At 37.5% G+C, this 16,805-nt stretch overlaps 2 pseudogenes across 1 annotated transcript; one reads left to right on the top strand and one right to left on the bottom strand.

The window, feature by feature from the left end:
- Positions 1 to 699: 699 nt before the first annotated feature.
- Positions 700 to 1,562, bottom strand: LOC100948203 (annotated as a pseudogene). Its single transcript, XR_001161387.1, has one exon. The product of XR_001161387.1 is annotated as a proteasome subunit alpha type-2 pseudogene (transcript).
- Positions 1,563 to 6,616: 5,054 nt separating this feature from the next.
- Positions 6,617 to 7,157, top strand: LOC100961326 (annotated as a pseudogene).
- Positions 7,158 to 16,805: the final 9,648 nt, after the last annotated feature.

Raw genomic sequence — 16,805 nt, 5'->3', positions numbered from 1 at the left:
AACATGTAGAAGATAAAAGTGACAGAGAGGACCGTTCTAGCAAGGGGGAGCAAAGTACAAAGGTTTAAAGATTTGAGTTGGCAGTGGGGAATGGTTGTGTGATGGGGTATGCAGAAGTGCAGAATGTGGATTTGGAAAGTTACAAGCAGCTTATGAAGGGATGTGTATACAAGTGGTCTTGATTTGTGACAGTTTAACTTATAATTTTTCTGACTTGACAAATGGTACAAAAGCGATATTCATTGAGTAGAAAACCAAACTTTAAGTACCAATACAACCATTCGGTTTTTCATTTTTAGTACAATATTCAATAAGTTATATGAGATAGGCAACAGGTTATTATAAGATACATTTTGTTGCCTTAAAGGTCTCATGGAAAAGTGATGTCGTGGAGAACAAGCACGCTTATTGAAATTGTGTTTTAAATAAAGGTGACCATCTGCTCGCTCAGACAAAATGGCGAGCTTTCTTTATTTGCTGTTGGTTTATAAAGGCAATCTCATGCATGCGCACTATATAGCAATGACCTCATTAACATTCATTACAATCCCTCTGCACATGCACATTGGACATCAATGACTTCATTAATGCATTTAAACATCTTAGGACCATCCGCCCTGTAAGTAGCTCCTCACTGGTAATCTGATAATCCACCCAACATATACCTTTAAGCATAACCCTTTCTTTTTTTTTTTTTTTTGTGTTTAATGGTTTATTATGATTTATAAGTGTCATTTTAAAAACATCAGTTGGTTTAAACCATGTAGAAATAAGTATGCAAAAAGTCTGCAAAACAAAACATATTTAAGTAGATAGATTATCTGAAATTCCGGATTGCTCAGTCATTTCATTATTATGCTATGGCAGCCAAGTAATCCTTAACTTCAGTTGGAGTAAGCCTCCTAAATCCAGCTTCGTTACAGATTCCAACTTCTATGTTATCTTCTGTCATTTGCCCTTCAAAGCTTTCCTTTAGGGTTAAGATAGCTGTATGAATAGCATCTTCAAGTTCCAGATCTTCATTATATCTTTTCTCAAGGAAAGTTTTCCCATTTACGTAGTTCTTTCCCATTGCTGTGGCTTTCCAGGCAAAGTATGCTCCAGATGGATCTGACTGAAATAAATATGGTCGTCCCTCATTCCAACCACAAATAAGTAAAGAAACTCCAAATGGACGGACACCACCTGACTGGGTATATTCCTGCATCACAGAAGCTACTCTTTGTACCAGCTGAGCCGTGGGAATGGGTTCTTGGTAAACAAGATAGTATTGCTGAGCTAGTTTTCGAGCTCTGTGCACAAGCACTCTGTAATCTGGGCCCATGCCGCTGTACACCAAACCTATGTGCTTGGTAATTGGTTCCACTTTGTGTACACTTCGTTCATCATACAGAATGGATTTCTGTTTCTTCTCAGTTGCTAATACCACACCATTTGCAGCTTTAATTCCCACTGAAGGGGCTCCTCCAGCTACAGCAGCCAATGCATATTCAATCTGAACAAGTTTACCAGATGGGCTGAATGTTGTCAGCGAAAAGCTGTACCCGTGCTCCGCCATCTTTTGCATAACCCTTTCAATATAATCTGGTTTAACATAACTTAATGAAGAACATGTTGTCAGTTATGACTTTCTTTGTTCTTATCTGATGAAGCCTGAGGCTACGGAGGAAAGAGACGATTTGAATGTCTGTTCTACTGACCATGCCATTTAGAGGCAGTTACTTTGAATCTTTAAGCAAAGCATAGAGAAACTTCTTGGGCATACAGGAATTTGTGTGCTCTGCTCCCATGTAGGCCTTAAGTCAGGGGGGTTTTGCTGGAGCCTTTTATAAGGAATTCTCAGGCTTGACTTCTCAAAAGCCTTTCATGAGCCCAGGTTTCATCTGTGCCATTAGATACCTGTATGCATTGGGTAAATTCCTCTTCTCTTGAGGTCCCCTAGCACATTTTCATTCCCAGACCCGTCAGCAATTGATCTTCATCACTTACCACAGATCAGGAAAGGTTACTGATGGGTATCTGGCCAGTTTTCTGAAGGGCTTTTTCATTGGCCTTACAAGGTCAACCTTAATTCCTTAATGCAGTCTGGAAATGGTATTCCAGCCAAAGCCTTGGTCATGTTAGGCCCGCAACTAACCTGGCCACATGGGATTCTGCCTCAGTTTCTCACAAGTGTACCTGCACAAAGTCTTTTCACTGCTCTCTCTCAAACGGCATTTTGGCTAGAGGCATATAGGTGTTTCACCTATACATTTTGTGGTAGATAATGTTGCACAAACTTGAGTGTTCTGAGCATGTTTAAGGTATGCTGTTTGGTTGGTTAGGTGTACTAAAAGCATTTTCAACATAGCCTACTTTCAATTTATCATAGGTTTATGGTGACCTATCCTTGTCATAAGTTGCAGAGCATCTAAGGGGCTTGATCTTAATCCTGTTGACATTGAAGGGTTTTAATGAGGAAAATGACTAATTTTTGCATTGAAAAAATGGTTGTTTGGGAATGGGGCTTGGGCATGGGAGGGGGAAATGGGGAGTTGTTGCTCTATTGGAATAGTTTCAGTTATGCTAGATGAATAACTTCTAGACATCTGCTGTAAGCATAATTTCTATGGCTAACAATGCAGTATTATTTACTTAAAAATTTGCTGAGAGGGCAGATCTCATGTTAAGTGTTTTTACTATAAGACAACACACAAAAGGACACAAGGAAACTTGAGAAGGTGATGGATATGTTTCCTACCTTGATTATGGTCGATAGTTGTCATGGCTGTATTGTTATGTCCTGACACATGAAACTGTATACATTAAATATGTGTGGGGTTTTTTTTTTGAAGGGTTATGTCTCAATTATACCTCAATAAAGTCACTAAAAAATCATTCTGGCATTAGGTTGGAGAGGTTAAACAAATTTGTAGAAAATCCTGAAATGTCATTTTCTGGAGGTTGTTTAGAAGCGGTTTTGCCCAGAGACAGGACGTAGGCTTCTCCCAAAGAGCAGGACCCGCCTCATGGTTCTCCCCAACAGTGTCATGTCCACACGCCCTGCACAACAGTTCTGTTATGTTTCCTATTTCAAATGAAACTTTGCATTTGGCATTTCAATTTTCTTCTTGCCTTTGTCTTAGATATGCTTCTTTGATTTCTGTATAGCTGCTTTATTTTGTCTTGTTTAGTATCATATTTTGCAATTTTACAAGCAGTGAGGATGCTGAAAGAATGTGATACCTATCAAATTTGTTTTCCCTGGCCAACCTCTGTTTTTATATAACCTTCATTCTTGCTATTATAGTCCCCTATTTGTTCATTATTTGATAAGTTCATATAACATTTTATTCCAGCTAATTGGAAAAGGAATGCAGGACTCAATAAAACATCTATGAGTGATGTGTTTTAGTCATTTAAATAGGAGTACAGGATTTTGACTGTGGAAGATCAGAGCTAGAAGTGATTTTTTAAAGTTTTTGATGATGATGTTTCTCAAACTTTAATATGCATATGAATCAGCTGGACTTCTGTGTAAAATGAAGATTCTGTCTCAGGAGGTAGGGGTAGGTCCTGAAATTCTGCCTTTTTTATTAAGCTTCTAGGTGAGGTCAATGCTACTGATCTACAAACCACACTTTGATAGCAAGATACTGTGATATAAGTAAGAGTACCCAAATGTCCTGTTCCTATAATTATATAATAAACACAACTTAGAAGTTTTCTGTTTGGCTGTATCTTGCACATGAACCATGGATCCATTAGGAAGCTCAGGAAATGCTTTTGATACAGTTTGCCGTTTAAATTAAAAATAGACAATTTATTTCTGAATATTATGTGAATTATACCTAGGTTAATTCTACTGGGTGAGTAAATTTTTTTTTTTTTTTAAATCTCACAGTGTTCTGTGATAATACCATTCTCTCGTGGCTGGGGTTACAGGGGTAAGTCCCTATCACTAATTATGCTTGTGTAGTAACTAACTTACCCAAGGTAAAGAAAAACTAGTAGTTTTACTAATCTGTAGTTATTTCTGTAGTACAGAAAAAATACTCAGTGTGTTATAAAAATAAAGCCTAATATTATATGATATCATCAATTTAACGTTCTTTTAGAAGAAAAAAAGCCCACATGTAATATTCTAAGTTCAGTAATTTATATGGAATTCTTACAGAAGCCTAGGTCAAATATGAAACTTTGTAAAGCAAGTAGAGAGCAGGTAAAATGGAATTAATTATTGGCAAATATTTTGTTACCCAATTAGGTAGCTATCACTTTGCTTTAGAGGCCAGGCACCATAACTCACACCCATTATCCTAGTGCTCTGGGAGGCCGAGTCAGGTGGATTGCTTGATCTTAGAAGTTCTAAATCAGCCTGAGCAAGAGGGAGACCCCATCTCTAAAAATGGCCAGGCATTGTGGTGGGCACCTGCAGTCCCAGCTACTTGGGAGGCTGAGGTAGGAGGTTTGCGCAAGCCTAAGAGTTTGAGGTTGCTGTGAACTCTGATGCTATGGCACTTTACCCAGGGCAACAGAGTGAGATTCTGGCTTTAAAAAAAAAAGAAACTTTAGAGAGGTATTTGGAGCCCATTTTTTGACATGCTTGTACTTCAGTTAATTTTAACAGAGTTTTCTCGTATCTGATAAAAGGGCTTGTTTTGGCTGAAAGGGAGTGGCCCTTGGTTTTCTTTTTTTCCATGCATTTCACACACATAGTAATGAAGTTGTGTGGGAGATTACTAACCTGACTCACACATGTGAAATTCTGCATTTGCCATCTGTGCCTTTTGTCACATTGAGAAAGGCATCAGAAAGGTGCAGAGAGAGTGCACAGTTTCTCCTGAAAGTGTCGCAGCTGCCTTTTCTCTGTTGCATCTATTATATTAAGATTCAGGCCATGGGAGATATTCTCTTTATGGTGCAAAGAAGTGTTATTTTGGCTTTACCCAAGGTGGTGGTTGTTTTTTTTTGGTCTCAGAACATCTGCAACTCTCTCAGGATTGTGCTGTGCACTAAAAATAAAACAACTATAGCTGTGATTCACCTCGTTTTCACTGAGTCAGGGCTGTAGATTCTAGGGAAGATTCAGTGACATAGGAGAGTTGTAAAAATGGAAATAAAATTGCTGAATCTGAAATGAACTTAGAAGATGATCATAGTAACTTTTGCCTGCCAAAAATCAAGCCTAATATCTAGAAGCTCTGACTTCCAGATTTTACAGAAGGAAATCATTTGAATGTTGCATTGTTACAGCCCTTGTGGTTACTGGAACCCATAGGGACTCTTTATATTTATTGATCCATTCATCACAGATATTTGCATGAGAAATGATATGTAGTAGAGTTTATGTTTAAAAGAAATCAGCAAATAATATCTCCTTAAATCAGTCTCACTCAAAACAATACTTCTAATAAATTCTCAGCACAATTCAATCACCTCTATGGAAAAAATAAATTAAAAACCTAGATAAGGATGTGATTATCCAGCCCAGGTTAATGAATAGACAGAAAACTACAATAGAAAAACTCTCTGGCAGAAAACTTTCTCTCAAAACTCTAAAATTTCATCTTTAGAAATTAATTTGTATTGGCCTTGCAGGTTTTGGGTAATTTAAAGGTTTCACACTAAAAATACAAACATGCTTTCAAGGCATAGGACATTAAAAATGAAGAAATTGGATTTGTAGCTGGTTGGAAGGCTGTGTTCAAATAGTGCCTCAGGTGTATCTCTCTAGTACCGTGACTTTGAAATGTTGGATTCAACATTTCAATATTATTTTATTAAAATGACATACTCATTACACTGGAAAATGATGAAGCCAGGAAACAGCTAATACGTTGGATGATAGAATCAAAATCTAAGTGATCTTAATTAGCTGGAATAGGAGATGGAAGGCTAAATTTAAGAAAATGAAATTTCCTGATGCGAAACATAAAGTCCTACATTTTCTTAGGTGGCAAAACAACTCCTATCACGAAGTCTGCTCACAATGTAGCACATGTAAAAACATCTTAGGGGTATTGTTGACTGTAAACTTAAAATAAGTTGACAGTGTGGGGTAGTTGGAAAAAAAAATCAAACAAACAAAAGATATTCCAAAACAGAATCCCCCTCAAACTCATAAAGCATCATTGGTCCTATCACAAAGGAAGCACTATCCTTTTTTCCTTGTAAAGCACATCCAGTGCACAGTGTTTAATGATAACTATTACATTTTGAAAATGACCCCCCGGCAGGCGTGCCCAAACTTTTGGGGCTACACTGGAAGAAGAGTTGTCTTGGGCACACATTAAATACACATGCACCAATGAAAGCTGATGAACACAAGAAAAAGTCCGTGCATAATTTCTGTGATATCTACCACCATAGATGAACAAAAAGTCCCCACATAATCCACATGCAGCCTACAGGCCACCCTTTGAACACCTTACTAGATACAGCCAGAGAAGGGTGAATTGAAGCCACAACACATGAGGCATAATTGAGAATGGTCCTGGGAAAGGGGAAGACAGAAATATGATGGACTTGATTCTATCTTTAGAATAGCTGAATTGTAGAGGAATTATATTAATATTTATTCTGGGAAGCCTCAGAGACAGAGAAAGCAGCATGACAGTGTTAGAAGCATACTTGGAGATGAAGAAGAGGATCCACCTGGAGCTGAGGAACAGGACCCTGGAAGCGGTTCGAGAACTTGTCTTGGACAATTGCAGATCAGATGATGGAAATGTTGAGGGCTTACCAGCTGAATTTGTGAACCTAGAGTTCCTCAGTTTAATAAATGTAGGCTTGATTTCAGGTTCAAATCTCCCAGAGCTACCTAAATTGAAAAAGCTTGAGCTCAGTGAAAATAGAATCTTTGGAGGTCTGGATGTACTACCAGAGAAACTTTCCAATCTCAAACATCTAAACTTGAGTGGAAATAAACTGAAAGATACCAGCATCTTGGCACCTTTGAAAAAGCTGGAATGTCTAAAAAGCCTGGACCTCCTTAACTGTGAGGTTACTAATCTGAATGACTACAGAGAGAGTGTCTTCAAGCTCCTGCCCAGCTGAACTACCTGGATGGCTATTACCGAGAGGACCAGGAAGCCCCTGACTCAGATGCAGAAGTGGACGGTGTAGATGAAGAAGGAGAAGGTGAAGAGGATGAGGATAGTGAAGAGGAAGAGTGACCTGCAAAATCAGAACTGTTCAGTATTGGTTGGACTGCTCATGGATTTGGTAGCTGTTTAAAAAAAAAAAAAGATAGCTGTGATACAAACCCCAGGACGCCCACCCACCCAAAGAGCCAAAGAATAGTTCCTGTGACATTCCACCTTCCTCTACTTAGTCCCTCTTGGTAATCCACCACCAAGCTTGGGGACTTCACCCCAACCAAATTGTAATCCTTGTTAGGTTTTTGTGTAAGACTCTTGCTGTAGCGTGGATAGCTGTGATTGGAGAGTCAGCTGTCTGTGTCTACCAGTTACGCCGAGATTGTAACAGCATTTTTACTTTCTGTACAACTAAAAAGCTTTGTAAATAAAATCTTAACATTTTTTAAAAAAAGAAGAAGAATACCTTGATTAAAGCGTTTTCTGCAAACGCATCACTAAACGTTCAATTATTTGTGCAGGGACTTGTCAACTACTTGTCAGGGAACTTGTGGAAGATATTTTATGTTTAATGCTTTCTGCTATTGTTGATGAACTTTTTTTTTTTTTTTTTTGAGGCAGGGTCTCACTCTGTTGCTCATTCTACTATGCAGTGGTACAATCATAGCTCACTGTTATTTCCACCTTCTGGGGTTAAGTGATCCTCCTGCCTCAGTCTCCTGAATGTCTGGGATTACGAGTGTGAGACACTGTGCCAGGAGAACACCTTTAAATTGAAAAGTCTTTACAAATGTAAGGGACTGGATTAGGACACCTTCTACCCACCCTGTAACCTTCCATCTCTTTTTGTTGTCCTTGTAACCAGGAAGTGAATTCTCATGAGTGAGGCATTTCTCTGGAGTTCTTGAGACACTAACCTGGTTCACCTCTCAGGTATACTGAACATATTGGCATTGGGTAGGAGGTTGGAGTAGATGTTCTCAAATGGCCCATCCATCTCTAAATGTGTAAGATTACATAAACTACCTCTGATGGAAGCACAGTAAAGCCAAATTCATTCTTTATTTAGACTTAATGCAAGAAGTCTCAATAAAGCTGGTTTTGCAGGGCCAAAGTGTATCATTAAGGGAATTGACAAGGGACCAGATTTTGGAATAGATAGATCAGTGTGTTTAAAAGCATAGCAGCAGAAAACCCATGATTTATTGTCAACTAAAGCATATACTCAGGAAAGTATAATATGTTATTTGGTCATTTTATAGGAAATTTATAGTAAGAGGAATTTACCTTGACATCAGTTCATGCAGAACACTTGGGGATTTTACTTGTCTGCAAACTCAGTGTGAGTTCACAGTGTGCTTTAGCAGCAAGAAAGCCTATGCTATTTTTAAACACAATAAAAGATGTTTAGTGCACAGTATAACAGAGACAGCATCAGACCGTATCTGACATATATAAAGTACCATGAATTAAGGGGAGTATTGACAGTATAAGCAAGACCATTTCTCAAGTTAAATGAAATACAATAGAAGGAACTGAATATTTTTTTTGCTTGCAAAAGATATGATTTATGATAAACCTAATCAAATATTTTAATGGCACTTAATGTCATGTAGAAGAATGATTAGACTTATACAGTTGTAGCTCCAGAGAATTAACTAGAACAAATCATAGAAGTTGAAGCGAAGGAGGGTTTGGCTCAACCCCAAGTACATCTTTCCGATAATTGCAAAGGGGTGTCTTTGATCTAGTACACTCCGTGTGTATACCGGCGATGATGGCTTACCTTCAACCACTCCCTCAGTCTGTGTGCTTTGCCATGTAACCTTATGGTGCCTGCCACTGTGGGCAGCCCTGCCTCTTAACTCTGGGCTGAACCAGGTGAATTGCTTGGCCAGTAGGATGTTTGTACCTGTGACACAGCAGAAGACTGAAGCAGGTGTGCATGTTGGGGTTTGTTTTTTCTTGCTTGTTTCGTAGCACCATGAAAATATCCTTGTGCCCAACTGTTGGAGGATGAGGTGGACATGGGGCAGAAAGTCACCCTAATCATCCCTATCAAAGCCTTTGTCAATCAGCTAAGGGCCCGCTGATCTCTATGCATCTCAGATGAGTACGCTAAGTCCAGGCAAGTCCAGTCTAAATTGCTGACTCATTTATGTATTACAAGCTAAGTAAATGCTTACGGTTTTAAGTTACTGCATTTTGAGGTGCTTGGCTATGTAATATCACTATGCTAATAGGTAACTGACACATTCTCTGTGGGTTGTCAGGTTCAAGAGATGAATGGCCATCAGTTAAAATTATTATAGAAAAGGATATTTGACTTAGATGGACATAGATGAAATAAGTTCCAAAGATGGTTCCTTCCTCAGAGACTGCAATGGTATTATTTATATAACAAGTCACACTTCATTAGCAGTTGCTATCTGCCTGACATTGTTTTAAGACATTTATATATATTACTGTTTACTTCTGTGAGGCAGTGACTCTCATTATTCTCATGATACTGTTAAGGAAACACGCATAGGTCACACAACCAGTAAATGGTGGTGGATCTAGGACTGGAACGAAACATCTGGCTCCAGAAACCAGCACACTGTGCTCACACTGGCCCACGAGCTGTGTCCCACATTCCTAAAGCCCATTAGAAAGTCGGCATTTATATCTCCATATATTGAGTGGAAAAATTAATCATTATTCCTTTAAATGCATTTTTATGGCTGCAGGAAACCCTCTTTCTCCTTTTTGCTTGATGTTTGACACTTGTGTGCGTATTTATGGGCTTCAGGATGATACTTCAGTGCACGTATGCAGTACACATTGATTAGATCGGTAGTTATTATATCTATCACCTTGAACACATATCATTTCTTTGTATTGCGAACATTCAAAATCCTGTCTTTTAGCTTTGTGAAAATGGACAACTAAATTAACAATATTTTCCCTACAGTAATACAGATCACTAGAACTTAGTCTTCTCATGTAGCTCTAATTCTGTACTGTTATCCCTATTCTCTCCTCCCCTGACCCTCCCCAGCCTCTAGTAACCTCTATTTAACTCTCTACTTGTATGAACTCATTATTTTAGCTCTTACATGTGAGTAAGGACGTGTGGCACTTGTCTTTCTGTGCCTGACCATTACGCTTTTTTCTAGGCTCATCCATGATAGTATTTCATTCATTTTTATGACTAAATAGTATTTCATTGTATATTTATGCCACATTTTCTTTTTCCATTTATCTGCTGATGGAAATCTAGGTGGATTTCATGTCTTGGCTGTTGTAAATAGAGCTGCAGTGAACATGGGGTGCAGATAATACTTAGTATTAAGATTTCTGGGTTGTATGATATTTACATTTGTAGTGTTTTGAGAAGTCTCCATAATGTTTTCCATAACGGCTATACTAATTTTCATTCCCACAACAGTGTTTCTTAACGTTACCTTTTTCTCTGCTGGATATAAGAAAGATTTTAAAACACAAGTTATTCTTTCTCAATGCTGTCTTTAAAAAATTGTAAAAAATGAGTTGGACAGAATTAAAAAGAGATTTTTAGTGGTTAGTACCTTGATAGTCACTGCTTTAAGCAGACTTCTTGACATTCTGTGCTTCTTAGATATAGCTTATTTTAATGCTATTATACAAGGTTTTTTTTTCTTTAAAATAATAAACTAGTGAAAAGCATTGTGTACAAACTGCAGTAGACCACTTGTTTTACAGTAAGTCCTGAAGGAAATATAAATTTATAGGTAATAGTGGAATATTCTTCTCATCTACTAAGAAAAATATGTTACAGCATAAAGGAAATAAAAAGAAAATGCACATTGGCCAAATTATGGATAGTAGTATTGTATTGCAACCCCTTAATTATACTAGATATGGGGACAGAATTAGTAAAAACTAATTGGTTGGTAAATTAAACATGTTTATGCTGAAATTTGGGGAATGTGGCTTAATCATTCTTGTTTTACTGAATGCTACAGGGTGCCCCAAAGGTCACCCCTAAGGAAAATAGGAAATTTTAACGAAATGTATCATTATTTACAAAATATTCATTACAAAATATTATAAAATATTTACAAAATATTCTCCTTGTGTTGGCTGTCTCTTTATAAAATTTTGTAATAATATTTTGTAAATAAAGGTGCATTTAAATGCAATGTCCCATTTCCCTCCATGTATGGAGACTTTTGGGGCACCCTGCACTTTAGTGATAATGAAACCCATATTTTGATACATTTTCTGTGGCAGAGGATAAATATTGAATAGAACTTCATTTGTACTGTTGGAAAACATCTTTAGTAAAGCTAATGAATTTATGTAATGTGAATTTAGCAGATGAGCTCTGTTTTTAAAATTATATCCTCTTTTGCATTGCTTGCTTTTCTAAAATCGTACCTATTTTTAAACTGAGGAAGTTGGCAGTGTGGTAGGATGTGGAGCTTGTAACTGATCTCTTTTGAATGGTTATCATTTCTTTAAAAATCACCACTATTCAAAAACTATCTTAATGCAGTGATCTTCAGCAACCTTTACATATTTCAAAAATAATCCTAAACATTGTTTTTCAATTTGCAAAAATACCTAACCTAGTGTTTACATAGTGTCTCTATTAAAACATTTAAGCATTTCTTATGATGACATTTCAGTCAATGGAACCTTTTTGGCAGTGTTGAATTGGCTGTTTGAATTGGGATATTTTGGACCAAAGTTGATGTACTTATTTTTCTGTGGATTTTCCCATACTACCGTAGTTGCCCTTTTATCCTGTGGGTGGATTTTACTATTCACACAAAGGCTAAACTAAGTGAAAAGCAAAGAATTTCATCAATAGAAAATCTTCCTTATATGAGAACACATACTTAACCATATGTTAACATGGCTTTTACTCCCTTCTATGCCTGTGGTAGAGATCACTAATTGATAACTCTGTTCCCCTGAGTCCAGACGCAGATTTGGAAAATCTTATTGATTTTGAAATTATGTGAGAAGTTGTTCTAGTATATTAAAAAACACTTCTATTTGATTAAGCAGATATAGTTTGGTTTTAGTTATGGTTTTAAATAATGCTTCATTGCTTATTTGTAATTCAGTGATCCACTGGCGCTATAGACAAGTTCAAACTTGTTTATTTTCCTGGAGTTATACTGAAATTAGAAATGCCGGATGATTGATTAGAGTTTTAACATAATAAATAATAAAATAGTAGATAAATAAAATAATAAAAATTGAACACCTGCTGATCAGTCCTTCAGGACCAGGCACTGGGTTCAATGTTATAGCTCATGTTAGCATATAATTCTCACAGCATCCTTATGAAATAGGTGTTATCATCATTCCCATTTATTTTTTTTTTTTTTGTGACAGAGTCTTACTATGTCCCCCCTTAGTAAGGGAGTGCTGTGGCATCACAGCTCACAGCAACCTCACACTCTTGGGCTTAAGTGATTCTCTTTGCCTCAGCCTCTCAAGTAGCTGGGACTACAGATGTCCACCTCAACACCCAGCTATTTTTTTGTTATAGTTGTCATTGTTTAGCAGGCCCAGGCTGGGTTTGAACCTGCCAGTCCTGGTGTATGTGGCTGGTGCCCTAGTTGCTGAGCTATAGGTGCTCTAGCCATCATTCCCATTTTATAGATGAGAAAACTGAGACTTAGAGGGTGAAGTAAATTTTCTGAAAGTCATGGAGTTAGTAATTGAGTGCTGCCAATCTTAGACCAGGTCTTTCTGGCTTTCTAACTTCACATCCCAGGCTCTTCACCACTGCTCAGTATCACCTCTTTTCACTGAAGTCTTTGCTTGTCAGTACAGCTTGACTCAAGATGAATAACACCTACTCAGTCCATTTGCATTGAACCAAGGGACCTGGGGAGACCAACACCAGCAAGCACTCCACAGGGAGAAACAAGGGTGTGGCCTCCTCCAATGTTCCTCACTGGCTTTTATTTCAATCTCAGGCATGAAAAAATACAGTACCATGGCAAGAGCAAGTACTTTTTCTTTGGCTCCTAACACGTTCTATTTATTGAACTTCTGTCTTGCCTTAATCTTATCACTGCTGATGTGTGTCTTCAGGCTGGGACAGTTTGCTGTGTCTTGTGAATATTGTTGTCAGTGCTCATGGCCAGCTGTAACTCTTGGCTTTTGTCCAGATTACTCTGTTCCTAGTGCCAGCACTTTTTACCCTCTTCTCTATCTTAACATTTGGTGGTAGGTCAACGTTCTACTTTAGGCTGCTTCTGTACTGTGCTAATGGCACAATTGTGCATAGCTGCCTTGCTCCCTGGAAGTGGGGTGGAGGGCCTGTTTTTCTTTTCTTTTCTTTTTTTTTGTGAAGGAAAGAAATGAGCCAGAAAACACATTATGGTAATAGTTTCTTAAAACACAGCATTGAGAATTTGGAACATTTTATTGATTTTGAAATTATGTAAGAAATTGTCCTAATATATTAAAAATACTTTCCCTTTTAAATTAAGCAAATATTACATTTTCCTGGTTTGAAATGATGCTTTATTGGTTATTATTTGAAAGGTAGCTTAGTTAGAATTAAATACTACCTTTTAACATGGGTTAAGAAATGAAACTAAAACCTCAAATTGTGCCCTAAAGTGCTGTTATAGAACTGACAGTGTGTACAGTCCTGGAAAATATTAATTCATAAAGAATAATAGATGTTAATGCTCTGCTTAGCATTTCGATGTCACAATTAAAAATTCTACAGTGTAGTTAATTGAATATTTTATGCATCTGGAAAGGGCCTTGATCCTCAGAATTGCATACTAATTCTTAAATTCCTTTTATATTATGCAGAATTCCTTTAAGGAATTAAAAATTTATTTATATTTCAGATGAGGGCATTATATATTTTTACCAGCTTATTAAATGAAAGAAATGTCTAGAATTAATGTATTAACTTTGAATTTTGTGGTTAAGTTAGACCACAAAAATTTTAACTCTGAAAGTTAAAATATCCACACAGATTATCATAATTCTTCCATGCAATGGAGCCTCCTTTACAGGTGCAGTTATTATTATTTTACTAACTATAATGTTACTGAGTTGCCAGGTGAGGATAGAACACATTACATGCCCTAATCTTCACTTATTAACAATCTTATTTGGCCCTTTCATTTTCTGTTGTGTAAGTTTTGAGCTTTTCAGCCAGCCTTTATTTTTCTCTTGGTGCTAATTAATGAAATTTTGGTACTAGCAATAAAACTGTGAGGACTTCTAACTGCTGATGAAAATCTCAGCAAGATAAGAAGGGTAAAATATTTCCTCTTTCTCTGTGTCTGCAGAAACATGGGCATGATTTTATTCTCGTCATAAAACCATTCTTGGAAATTTTATTTCTAACAAAGGAGTCTTGTAAGATGCCACATTTCATGCACTGTTGCTGTGTTCTGGGATAGTAGCCTGTAACCTCTAAAAAATTTGTAATTCTGTTACTCCTCTTACATAATAATTTGTTGTTCTGAAAATAATATTTAGATTAGCAATCTTCTTTTCCCCCGAAAGATAAAAATACTTGGAAGTTGAAAAGCTTAACAGAGATTAAATGAGGAGGGAATTACTGGTACTTCCCTCCTCTCTCACATGCAGAGAGGAAAAGAAAAAGCCTGTTGGATTTCTTATTTGAATAAAAAGTTTGAGAGCCTCATGTATTTGATGAGAACTGTTTGTTAGATTTATGATTACATCTTACTGAAAAAAAAAAAAAGAGGTTGAAAGGCTCTTATGAAATTATTGTGGTGTGTGCCAGGCCTGCAGAGCAGACGAGTCTGTCATTTATCTGGTGTCCATGATTTAGGTATCAATGCTAGATAGTTCTCATTTGAGTAAGTGAGGCTGTTACCTCGTAAAACATGTCGGCCCAGGTCAGCTCCCTGGGATACAAACTACTGTGGCTGCTGAGGCCGGAGCAGACCCAGTCACGGCTTGGCCGAACTGTGGGCTGTGGCTTCATTGCTGCCCCAGCTGGTTTGGTGTCTGCCATGACTTGAGTTGAGGAGGACCACTGAAAGAGTGTGGGTGTTCCCCTTCAGAGTTCCTCTCTTCCTTTCCTGGTTTTTCTTTCTTTCTTTCTTTTTTTTATTAAGCCATAAACACATAGATCATGTATACGTTAATAAGAGTTATAAGAATTAGGAACTCTTATATCGCACTGGTTAATATATACCTCATCTCGTTTACTTGATTATTGTGTTGACATTTATATTCTATACTTAATAGATCTAACATGTACTCTTGCAATATGCAGCGTAGGTGTGATCCCACCATTCACCCTCCCTCGATCTCCCCCCTACCCTCGAACCCCTCCTCCCTCCTTCATCCTGGGCCATAGTTGTGATCTATTCTTCATATGAAAGTGTGAATGATTATAAATTGGTTTCATAGTAGTACTGAGTACATTGGATATTTTTTCCTCCATTCTTGAGATACTTTACTGAGTAGGATATGTTCCAGCTCCATCCATGTAAACGTGAAAGAGGTAAAGTCTCCATCTTTTTTAAGGCTGCATAATATTCCACAGTATACATACACCACAATTTATTAATCCGTTCATGGGTTGATGGGCACTTGGGCTTCTTCCATGACTTGGCTGTTATGAATTGGGCTGCAATGAACAATCTGGTGTAGATATCTTTGTTATAAAGTGATTTTTGGTCTTTTGGGTATACACCTAGTAGAGGAATTACAGGATCAAATGGCAGGTCTACTTTTAGATGCCTGAGTAGTCTCCATACTTCTTTTCAAAAGGGACATATTAGCTTGCACTTTCACCAGCAGTGTAGAAGTGTTTCTTTTTCTCCATAATCCACCCCAACATCTGTAGTTTTGGGATTTTGTTGTGTGAGCCACTCTTACTGGAGCTAGATGATATCTCAAAGTGATTTTGATTTGTATTTCTCTGATGATTAAAGATGATGAGCATTTTTTCATGTGTCTGTAGGCCATACACCTATCTTCTTCAGAGAAGCTCTTGTTCAAGTCCCTTGCCCACAGTGAAATCGGATTACTTGTTCTTTTCGTATTAATAAGTTTGAGTTCTCTGTGGATTCTGGTTATCAAACCTTTGTCACAAGCAAAACCTCCGAATATCCTCTCCCATTCTGAGGACTGTCTGTCTGCTTGCTTTACTTACTGTGTTCTTGGCTGTGCAGAAGCTTTTTAGTTTGATCAGATCCCAGTAATGTATTTCTGGTGTTGCTTCAATTGCCCGGGGGGGGGGTCCTCCTCATAAAGTATTCTCCCAGGACAATTTCTTCAAGTGTTTCTCCTGCACTCTCTCCAAGAATCTTTATAGTTTCATGTCTTAAGTTTAAGTCTTTTATTCAGTGAGAGTCAGTTATTGTTCATGGTGAAAGGTGTGGATACAGTTTCAGTCTTCTACAAGTGGCCAGCCAGTTCTCCCAGCACCATTTGTTAAATAGGGAATCTTTCCCCCAGTTTATATTTTTGATGGGTTTATCAAAGATCAAATGACAATAAGTGTCTGGGTTCATCTCTTGATTCGCAATTCTGTTCCATACATCTACCTCTCTATTTTTGTGCCAGTACCATGCTGTTTTGATCACTATTTATAGTATAGTTTGAAGTCTGGTACCATGATTTCTCCTGATATGTTTTTATTTGTGAGTAATGTCTTGGCTAGTTGAGGTTTTTTTCTGGTTCCATATAAAACGAAGTACTATTTTTTCCAGATCTTTAAAGTATGACAGT

This window comes from Otolemur garnettii, unplaced genomic scaffold, assembly GCF_000181295.1.
Source record: "Otolemur garnettii isolate 467f Iridium unplaced genomic scaffold, OtoGar3 scaffold00054, whole genome shotgun sequence".
NCBI classification, from domain to species: Eukaryota; Metazoa; Chordata; class Mammalia; order Primates; family Galagidae; genus Otolemur; species Otolemur garnettii.
This window is presented reverse-complemented; position numbering and strand designations above follow the sequence as displayed.